This window comes from Vicia villosa, linkage group LG2 (assembly GCF_029867415.1).
Source record: "Vicia villosa cultivar HV-30 ecotype Madison, WI linkage group LG2, Vvil1.0, whole genome shotgun sequence".
NCBI classification, from domain to species: domain Eukaryota; kingdom Viridiplantae; phylum Streptophyta; class Magnoliopsida; order Fabales; family Fabaceae; genus Vicia; species Vicia villosa.
The window spans coordinates 221698619-221708743 of NC_081181.1; positions in this window are offsets into that span (position 1 = coordinate 221698619).

The following is a 10125-nucleotide window of genomic DNA, read 5'->3' on the forward strand; positions in this document are numbered from 1 at the left end:
ATTAGTACTAGTACTACATAATTCAGGCAATGTTTTATACCAAAATGTACTAGACCACTAGGGCATGGGTTTGGAACGTGACCTAACATAAATAAATATTGAAAAACAACAAAATTTTCTTGGGAATTAATATACCTCCAAGACTCCAACGCCTCCAAGTCATCAAAAGTGACATACATAATCTAATAATTAGTGTTTTAAAAATCGGAAGGAACGGGTCGATCTGATTTGATTGCTGGATCAGATATGCTATTGAACCGATAATAACCAGTCAAAACTGGAAAAAAAAACTGGTGAACCAGCGGTTTTAGAAAACCGGTGGTTCAAATATTTTTTTCCCCGCACAAATCGACGCCGTTTTCATGATTTTTTTAATAAAATATATAATTAGACTTTATTCAAACTTTATTTGGAACAACTTTTTCCATGTTTGCAAATAGACTTGGTTTAAAATTTAATTAAATTTGTATTTTGTATTATTTTGTTGTGAGTGATGATTATATTTAGAATTTGAATGTAAAAAAATACACATGTGAAATTATGATATTTTAAAATTGTAAAATTCTGTAGGTGTTGTGATCTTTTTTAGAGACCAAGTCATCTGATTCGACCGATTTAATAAATATATAGTACTGCAATAGAGATCAATTTATTCAACCGAGTTATCCGGTTTAATCCTATTTAGTCACGCGGTTCGACCAATGACCCAGTGGTTCAACCAATAAACCAGTGATCCCATACCTTTACCGGTTTTATGACCGGTCCGACTTTTAAAACACTGCTAATAATGACATTAAGCCGTTTTTGTAAAATAAAATTAGGTGAATTAAATGAAATTAATTTAAACGAATCAATTTTCAATCATGTTCTGCTCTCCGGGGTCTGGTTATCATTTTTCATTATTATTTATTTTTATTTTTAAAAGGAAATTAGGTGACTTAAATGAAATTAATTTAAACAAATCAATTTTCAATCTTGTGCTGTTATTCGGGATTTGTTATCATTTTTTACAATTATATAATGGAATTGAATAATTATCATTTATTTGTATTTTTAAAAGTTTAACATTCAACTTTTTATTTATAAATAATGTTAATGTTTTACATTTATTAAATAAATAATATATCTAGTTCTGGACTGGGCCGAGCAGGCCCAATCCACTTGAGTCCATCTTGCAGTTACGAGTTGGTTAAGCCCAAAGACCACGTGCGTAGCACCTCAGCGAAGGATCCGATCAATCATGTCCGAATTCTACGCTATGCTCACCCAGAACGTGAGTCACCTGCTAATTAAGCCCTAGCAGAGGTTGTTCTGGCAGTCTCCTAGCACGTGGGCCTCCAATTGGATTTGACCCCATTAGGAGATCTTGGCCCAGCGCTGGGGGCTATAAATATCCTGTTTCACTAGAGGGTCAGGTATTCACTTTCTACTTCTAAAACCCTCATTCTATCTGATAGCTTCTGACTTTAGCATCGGAGAACCTTGCAGGTACCCCCCCTTTCTTTGCTCATCAAGCCAGACTCAGCCGCCTTGACGATCCACTATGATCAGGTAAGATCAGTGGCGCCGTCTGTGGGAACCAAGCTCTCCCTTCTTTAACAAAGATCAAAAGCTCAATCCATTCCACGATCAGCATGGCCGGTGTCATACCCCAAAATTTGCCCATACTATTTCTCTTATTCAAATTCAAATCAATACACAAAGCTTCTAGACACACTCTCCTATGTAAAGCTCTGAAACTAGGGTTTGGTTTATTCAAAGGAAAATCAGTGAATCAATGGCTCCAAGGCATCTCATATGGCTCAATATATCTCACATAATCTCCATGACAAATATCAAGTCTCATCTCAAAGAATTGGTCACTCAATTGTTCAAAAAGTCAACAGTCGACTAAGTTAACCTAAAAAGTCAACTGAACTTTGACCAGCCATAACTCTCATATGGAACATCATAAATTTTCCATCCAAAGCTCATTTTGAAGGAAATTTGATTCTCTACAAAATTGTGTCTCACATGCCAAGTCTAAAAATGCTTCATTTAAGAAATATGGACCAAAACATTATAGGTCCTTTCAAAAGTCAACAAAAAGACACTTCTTTAAAAAGGGCATAAAATGAGCATGGAAAATAATTTTGACATGAGACCAAAGACACTGGTTAGATAACTCTCTAAGGTTTCTAAAAAGCCCTAGAACACTTCCATACCTCAAAAATTGAGGGAGATAGGCCTTGTCAAAGTTGGACCATTTTGGAGGGAAAAATATGAAAAGAAAAGGTCTCAAGATCCAAAATTTTCCAAATAGGCCCAAATTTCTATAATCCAAGTGTATTCCCCAAGTCACTAAGAGTGTCCAAGCCCAATCCCATGATCACATGATTTTTATTCTATTTTATTGAATTTTCTATTCATCTAAAATGGAATTTAAATCAAATAATAGAAAAAATATGGAGGATTTGATTTTTTCTTTTATTGCCAATCATAATCAATCATTAAGTGATAAATATTTGAAGCAAATTTCGTGGCAAGAGAATTAGAAAGAAATTGGATGGAAATTGGCCAAATTGAAAAACTATTTAAAAATCAAATCTCCAATTTTCTCAATCTTTGATTCAAGAGGATTCTACTACAATTTGTTGACCTAAAACCACTGCCTATATATTCACAACGAAATCAGAATGCAGAGGGGTTTTTTTTTTGGAGAACGAGCGGCCAAGAACGCAAGAAAAAAGGTTTGTTGTTCTTCACAAAAGCTCACTTTGGTTTCGGAGATTGAAGCGAATTCAAGGGCATTTGAAGGTCTCAATCGATCCTGTAGTGTTCCCTGGAGCCCTCTGAGTCTTACCCAAGCACAATCGCGTACAGAACCACGCTCTATACTGCCACGGTTTGCATCCATTAAATTCGATTTTGTTTTCATTGATTTAGGCATGATTAATACAATTTGAGTGCATATTTGTATCCTCTATATGTTTTCGATGCTTTCTGGATAGTTGGATTGGAGTTTTAATGCAGGATGAAGCTTTCACCATTGTTAGGGATTCAAAGCTCCAAATTGGGGATTTTCGAAACAGTTAAAACTGGTCGAAAAGAGGAGTATAATCGTGCTCAGAGCACAAATTCTAATCGATTCATGGCTTTACATGGGATTTCTACTGCTTGCATAAGGTTTTGTGATTCTGCAGGTGCTATAGTGACGAACACTACCGTCACTATAACCTATTGCTACGACGCTGCTGTAGGTAAAAGTCTTTCCAGAAATTAAAAAAAAACAAAACGAGGAAGAAGAAGACTTGAGGGCGCGCGTTTGGTACATTTAAAAACGTAGTTTTCATATATATTATTCTTGCTTCAATAAACCTTCAACATGCGTTAGTGGTGCAGTTGGCTGTGGCGTATGGATGGTCACTAACAGTGAGCTGGTTCGATCCCCATGTGAGCCACAATTTTTTGATAAAACATATGTTACAGTTTGCCAATAGATCCAGTGTTACCAGCATGCGCGCGCCTACCATGCACGTCCGTCATTCACCATTGGATCTGTACCGATTCAAATCCAATGCAGCTGGAAGATGAGGAACACTCCATGGACCCTCAGGCCAGCCACACGCAATCACTCAGCTAAGTTGGCAAAATATTTTTATTTTTTTATATACAATTCCTTGTTTTATATATATATATATATATATATATATATATATATATATATATATATTTCTTTTATATAAATTCTTTTAATAAAACCTTTGTTTTTTTTTTCTTTTTCTTTTTATATAATAATAGCTATTTATTTTATAATATTTAGATTATTTAGTTTATTATATTAATTATATTATTTATTCTATTATTTATTTCTTATACTATTCATTTTATTTATAATAATTATGATTAATTATTTTATTTATTTATTTTAATTGTTTAAAATTAGATTAATATCTTTAAAAATTCACAAAAATTATGAGAATGCGTTTTGTCCGATTAAATTATTTCTTTTCTCCGATTTAATTAATTAGGTTGCGAAACCAATAATTAATTGAATCGATCATTGTTTTTTGCCCTGATCAGGGGTTTACGAGAATATTGCCCTACACTAAAATATTTCCTTTGTGTATTTTCAGGGTTATGATCAGATATCTCCGACTACGCGCCCAATCATATTCAAAGCTAAGTATTTAATTTATCTTAAAGTCTATTTTATTTCCTTTTGATTTTAGGATTTGCCCTTATATTTTTTGAACTGTGCATACACCCACTTCTTTCTACGCCTTGCCTTTTTGCCTTTTCAGGGTTAGTCTCAAGGCATCATCCGTCCGCCAACCATGTCAGATCAAATTCAAAATGCAAAAGCTAAGTACCTTTTGATTTATTTATTCTTAATTTCTTTATCTCTTATTTTTATTAGGGTTAGCAATGTTCGCCTTTGAACCGATAATGCACTCCCCCTCTCTGTTTATTCTTTCTTTTCCAATTTTCAGGGTTTGTCAATTGCCAAAGCTACGAGTATCGGTAACCCTAAACCCTGTTCTCAATTATTACTTGTGTTAAACCTTTTGTTTTAATTATATCCCGCTGGTTTCAATTCCCCTTTCACTACGCCAAATTTAAGCTGTAGCAGCGCAGCTACTAAAGCGCTTTTAGCAAAAGCGCTCTCGTAGGGCTCGCTAAAAACAAAATTAATAAACAAGGAAAAATGATGCAAAAAAAGCGCTCTGGTAGGGGGAGTTATGAGAGCGCTTTTAAAAAGCGCTCTGGTAGGGGGGGGGGGGTATGAGAGCGCTTTTAAAAAGCGCTCTGGTAGGAGGGTTATGAAAGCGCTTTTAAAAGCGCTCTTATAGGGTGGGTGCTACGAAAGCGCTTTTGGGATAAAAGCGCTCTGGTAGGGGGTGTTATTAAAGCGCTTTTGAAAAGCGCTCTGGTAGCCCATTTAAAAAATTATATATTTTACAAACACACGCGTTTTGTTTCAGATCTTTCTTCTTCCTTCGTTGCTCCGCCGTCCTCTCTCCGAAACCCTAGCAACCTCCGCCGTTCTTCTTCCTTTCAGATCCAAAACACACGAGTTTATGGTGAGTTGAGGTTCGTGTTGTTGCTGAGTTCGGTTTCGATTCTGAATCTACAAACCAAAACCGGGTGAGACCTTTCTGAGTTTATTTCTTATTCTCTCTTCCTCTCTCAAATTTCTGAAGGGTTTGTTTGATTAGGAAAGTGATGAACAAATGTTTGGGTTTGATGAATGTTTGTCTGGTTATGTTTGATGATGATTTGTGAATGGTTTTGTTTCTGATGAATGGTTTGCGTGTATGAGAAAGATGAACAATTAGGGTTTTGGTTAGTGTTTGCGGCTGTGCATTGTGATTGTTGTTGGATGAATATGAACAATGTATTTACAGTTTCTGGAGAGGTTTTTCGAAGATGATGAACAGAATTTTTTTTAGGGTTTTTGGTTGTTGGCTCTACGGCTCTACGGCTGATTTTTTTTAGGGTTTTTGGTTGTTGGCTCAATTGACTTGTTCTTTTATCAAAAACTATTTTTATGTGCATGTGGTTGTTAATTGATTTCTTATAAATTGGTTTCTGTTCTGGTATAGCACTATTTTTATTAACTATTTTGTCTTTTGTTCGGAGATGAGGAAATTTTTGGTTGATAGAGAAAATATTGAGAATGTGAATGTTGTGTAAATAATCACGTTTTTCTATTGTAGGTTGAGCTTCAAACAGTGGATGGACTGGTAAAGGATAGAACACAATGTGCCCCTGCCGATTATGTTCCACAGAATATGAATCAAGTAATGTACCCCGAAGTCTTCTGTGGCAGGATCGTTCGGGGTACAGTTATTTGATTCATATTCTGTGACACAATACAACATAGCTCAGGTGACTACTGGTTCTCCACTAAAGCATCAATACAACATAGCTCCAGATAATACAGGAAGCGTACATTGGTTGCATAAGAACTCGGAAGTTGTTTCCCATTTAGTTGTTTTGGTTTAGAAATATGTGAATTGGTTTAGTTGTTTTGGTTTAGAAATATGTATATATGTATTTTGATTTACATTAATGGTATATAATATAATACTTTTTTTGTATATAATCGATATCGATTATAATGGTATATATCGATTTGAAATGATAAATTATAGGTTCATGAAAAAATACTGCCAAAAACTAGTAAATTACAGGTTCTAAAATATTGCTGCCAAAAGTGCAGGTTTAGAAATAATAAAAAGCATAAAAAAAAAACGCAACATACGAAAGCGCTTTTGCAAAAGCGCTCTTATAGGGGTGGCTATCAGAGCGCTTTTTCCAGAAAAAGCGCTCTCATAGGGGGGGTATCAGAGCGCTTTTCTTGAAAAAGCGCTCTTAAAGGGGGGGCCTTCCAGAGCGCTTTCTGAAGCGCTTTTGTTACCTACGCCAGCGCTGGCTTTCACAGCGCTTTTAAGCGCTCTTAAAGCCCAAAATAAGCGCTGTCGTAGCCCTTGTACGGTGTAGTGTTTCCTCCGCTGGTTACAATTTCCCTTCCCCGTTATTACTGTTTATATTAAACTGCGTGGTTAGTAATTCTAGGGAGTGCAACTTATTAATTGAATTAGCATCACGTAATTTTATAAGATAACATAACTGAACATAATCACGTGATTGGTGCACACACGCACACTTTTGGGTAAACCTCTCTGTTGCCCGTTGCTTGTTGCCTTGTTGCCTTGTGTTTCTTTGCAGAATAGCCAGTCCCTCGAATATGAGGATACCTCATCCATGCCGCCTCGATAAGTAAAGGTCATACGACCCTAATGATGCTGCCTTCGATACACTAATACGACCTCGACCCTCGGAAGTTGCCTACGAAAAAGGCTGAGGTATCCTCTGGCTGCCTACGAAAAAGGCTATTCTGATCCTTCCCTTAGACTACCTGCCTCTCTATGGTATGGGTCAGTCTTATGGCGAAGGATATTTCGACGACCCTTCAACCTCCAAATGAAAGGCTTCCTGCCCTCTATGGCATGGATAGACCCTTTCACCCAGAAAGGCTAAAAGAACATTTTTCATCTAACCAGGTAATTGCCCCTAATTGCTTTGCCTTGCTCTAAAAACATTTTCCTTACACTTTTTCTAAAACACTTTCAAGGCTAAGCTCATTTACGAGCTAAAGTCCTTGTTTCTTCATCTTCTATACATTTCTAAACTTTTGGTTTCAAAACGAGCAAAGCAATTAAGAGCCCATGGATAACCATGGATGCAAAGGGTGCCTTACACCTTCCCTTTGCATAAATTATCCCCCGAACTTAGATTTCTTTAAAAGGTTTTTTTCTGTTTCTTTTAGCCTTTCTGAATTTGTTTGGATAAAATAAAAGTCGGTGGCGACTCTTGCTAACCGCGACATTTCGATTATAAAAAGTTAGTTCACCGTATGACAGAACTGGCGACTCTGCTGGGGATTTTTCGATAAAAGAGGGGTTACCTTAAAAGTTTAGGATTCACTTAAATGTTTTCTATTGTTTGCTTTGCTTGTTTTATTTTTCAGGGCTGTTTTGGGGAAAATTGAAGGACGAATCCTATTCCCGGATTCAAGAGCACTTAAGATTAGGAGTGGCATAGTCATGGCGACCTCTTTCACATATGTGGGAGATGAGTCAATATGAAGTTCACACTTGAGTTAGGACTCCATAGCATATGCACACCTTTCTCAAATGAGGGAGGTCTATGTATGTGTCTGTGGGTGCGCTGGAGCTCAAGGACCTTTAGTTACCCTTAACCCATCCTGGCCTTTAGGAACGTAGTGGGGGGACTACTCTTGACAAATGTTAAGAACTAGTCGCTACCCGATGCTACAATTCAGATAGGTTCTTTCTCAAAGTATCATTGCATGGTGCAAATGCATCATGTCCGAGGGTGCTTTAGAAGGGCTGACAATTCTGGATAACTTGTAGAACCTGTTGCTGAAATTTCCTTATCCATAGAAATACCCTTGGGAAGGACACCTGATCAGACTCCATGCAAGCCTTAAGCCAAAAATTGTGTGACTTGTGTGACTTGCGTGACTTGTGTGACTTATTGTGTTTACTACTAACCTTCGTTTCCTCGCAGGTTTTGTTGAAAGGACTTGTTTGTCCTTACCATCTCCCACTAAGTCTAACAAACTGCATTCGCATAACATCATGACATCATGACATCATAAGCATAACATGATTTAACTAACCCTTTCAAGGATCTTAGGAATTTAGGGCGCGCAATTTCAGGTGCCCTTATCAAAGACTGAATTCCTATCAAGGGGCAAGAGGATTTATTTTCCTCTGGCCGCATACCTTCCAATTCAGAGACACAGTACCTAATCAAGGGGCAAGAGGATTTATTTTACTCTAGCCATATACTTTCAAATTTAGAATTATCCCAAATTAGAGGCGATGACCCACTCGATATGGTGAGCTTGATTCTCAAAGAAGGACATTTAAAGACAAAGACCAAGATTCTTCAGATGAAGCGGTGACCAATCATTTCCTAATGTCGCAAACTAAATTCCTAAAGATCCTTGAAAATATTGCATTTGCATTCATAACATTGCATAACAGGTTTCTTACAATAGATCTCTCATCCGACCTCGCTGTTTATTTCAGCAAGAAAATGGATCTCGAACAACCTGTCAAAAATCTTCAGGCTCAGAATAACCAATTCCGAAAAATAATCTTTCACTTGGCCAAGGGGCAAGAAGAATTAAAAGCACTTCTGACCGAGAAGGAGAAGAATCAACATAAGCATCAAAGTGGTCAAAATAATCAGAAATCCAAGCCTAAGCGATCATTTTCTCTGTTACCCATGCCGCTGTCTCAAGTTCTGCAACAACTGCTCAATCAGAACTTGATAACTCTATTACCTTCATATTCATTTCCTGCTAAACCTATTCCTGGGTACAAGTACCATGCGAGATGTGCCTATCATTCAAATAGTCCTGGTCACGATACAGAGGATTGTGGACCGTTGAAGCATAAGATCCAAGATTTAATTGACGACAAGATCATTGACTTCAACTCACCTAAGGAACCTCATATGGCTAATGATGTGTACAATCGGAAAGGTCGCAAGGAACACCGCCAATCTGTGGGGACAACTCTGATCTCTACACCAGTTCCACAACAAAGACACAGGTCAGATGCACCTAGGTGTCAATTCACAAAGATCAACATGTCACTGGCTCAGGCATTAAAACATCTACTGAAAGTAGACTTGATCACTGCAAGGGATCCTCCTGTGAAACCCAACGCTTCCGCCCCTAGCTATAAGCCCAATGCGAGATGCGCATATCACTCTAATAGCCCTGGCCATGATACAAATAGCTGCTGGGCGTTGAAGAACAAGATACAAGACTTGATCGACGCTGGTGAAATTGAATTCAATCATCCCAAGACTCCTGTAGTGATCACTGCTCCCATGCCTAGTCGCGAAAAGATTGATTAAAGTCTAGAAGGATGAACTTTTAATCATTAGCTTTACTTTCATTTGCAATTTCTATTCTGTTTGTTTAAACATTCGACTTATGATAGACATTATCTGTTTTAATAATCATCATCAGTGCATTGCATATGTTTGTCTTGAATAGATTATTTCGCTATCACTCATTTTAAATTATGTCTTTACTTTGCATATGTTTTGTGATATTCAACTCCTGCTAAGCTGTAAGCCTTTCAAGGGAGGATGACGAAAACGATACCGCAATCTCATACAGTATGCTTTTGAACAGACTATGCTGATGATGTACAGGCATTGTTTCAATCCCTAAACAATGGAGATATAAGGATGTTAATCCCTCGTCAACCCCTTTTGAGCCTAAGGAGTAGAAGTTTTCTTTCTTGAATAAATTAAAACCCTTGATCATAACCTGGGGCAGGATAGTTCTCAGTTAATTTGGCTGTGCATTCTATTTTAAGAGAATCATTCAGTACACTTTTCGACAAAGTTTTCAATCACAAGCGTTCATCCGCACACGTCAAAGTGTTGGAGATGTCAATCAAAAGCCAATGATGGTTCATCAATCATTAAGCAAGGCAGTCAATATCTTTCAAAAACAAAAATGATGAAAAAACATATATACAAAGAAAAGCCTGCTAAGTCAAAAATCAAAAAAGAAGACTTAGGCAA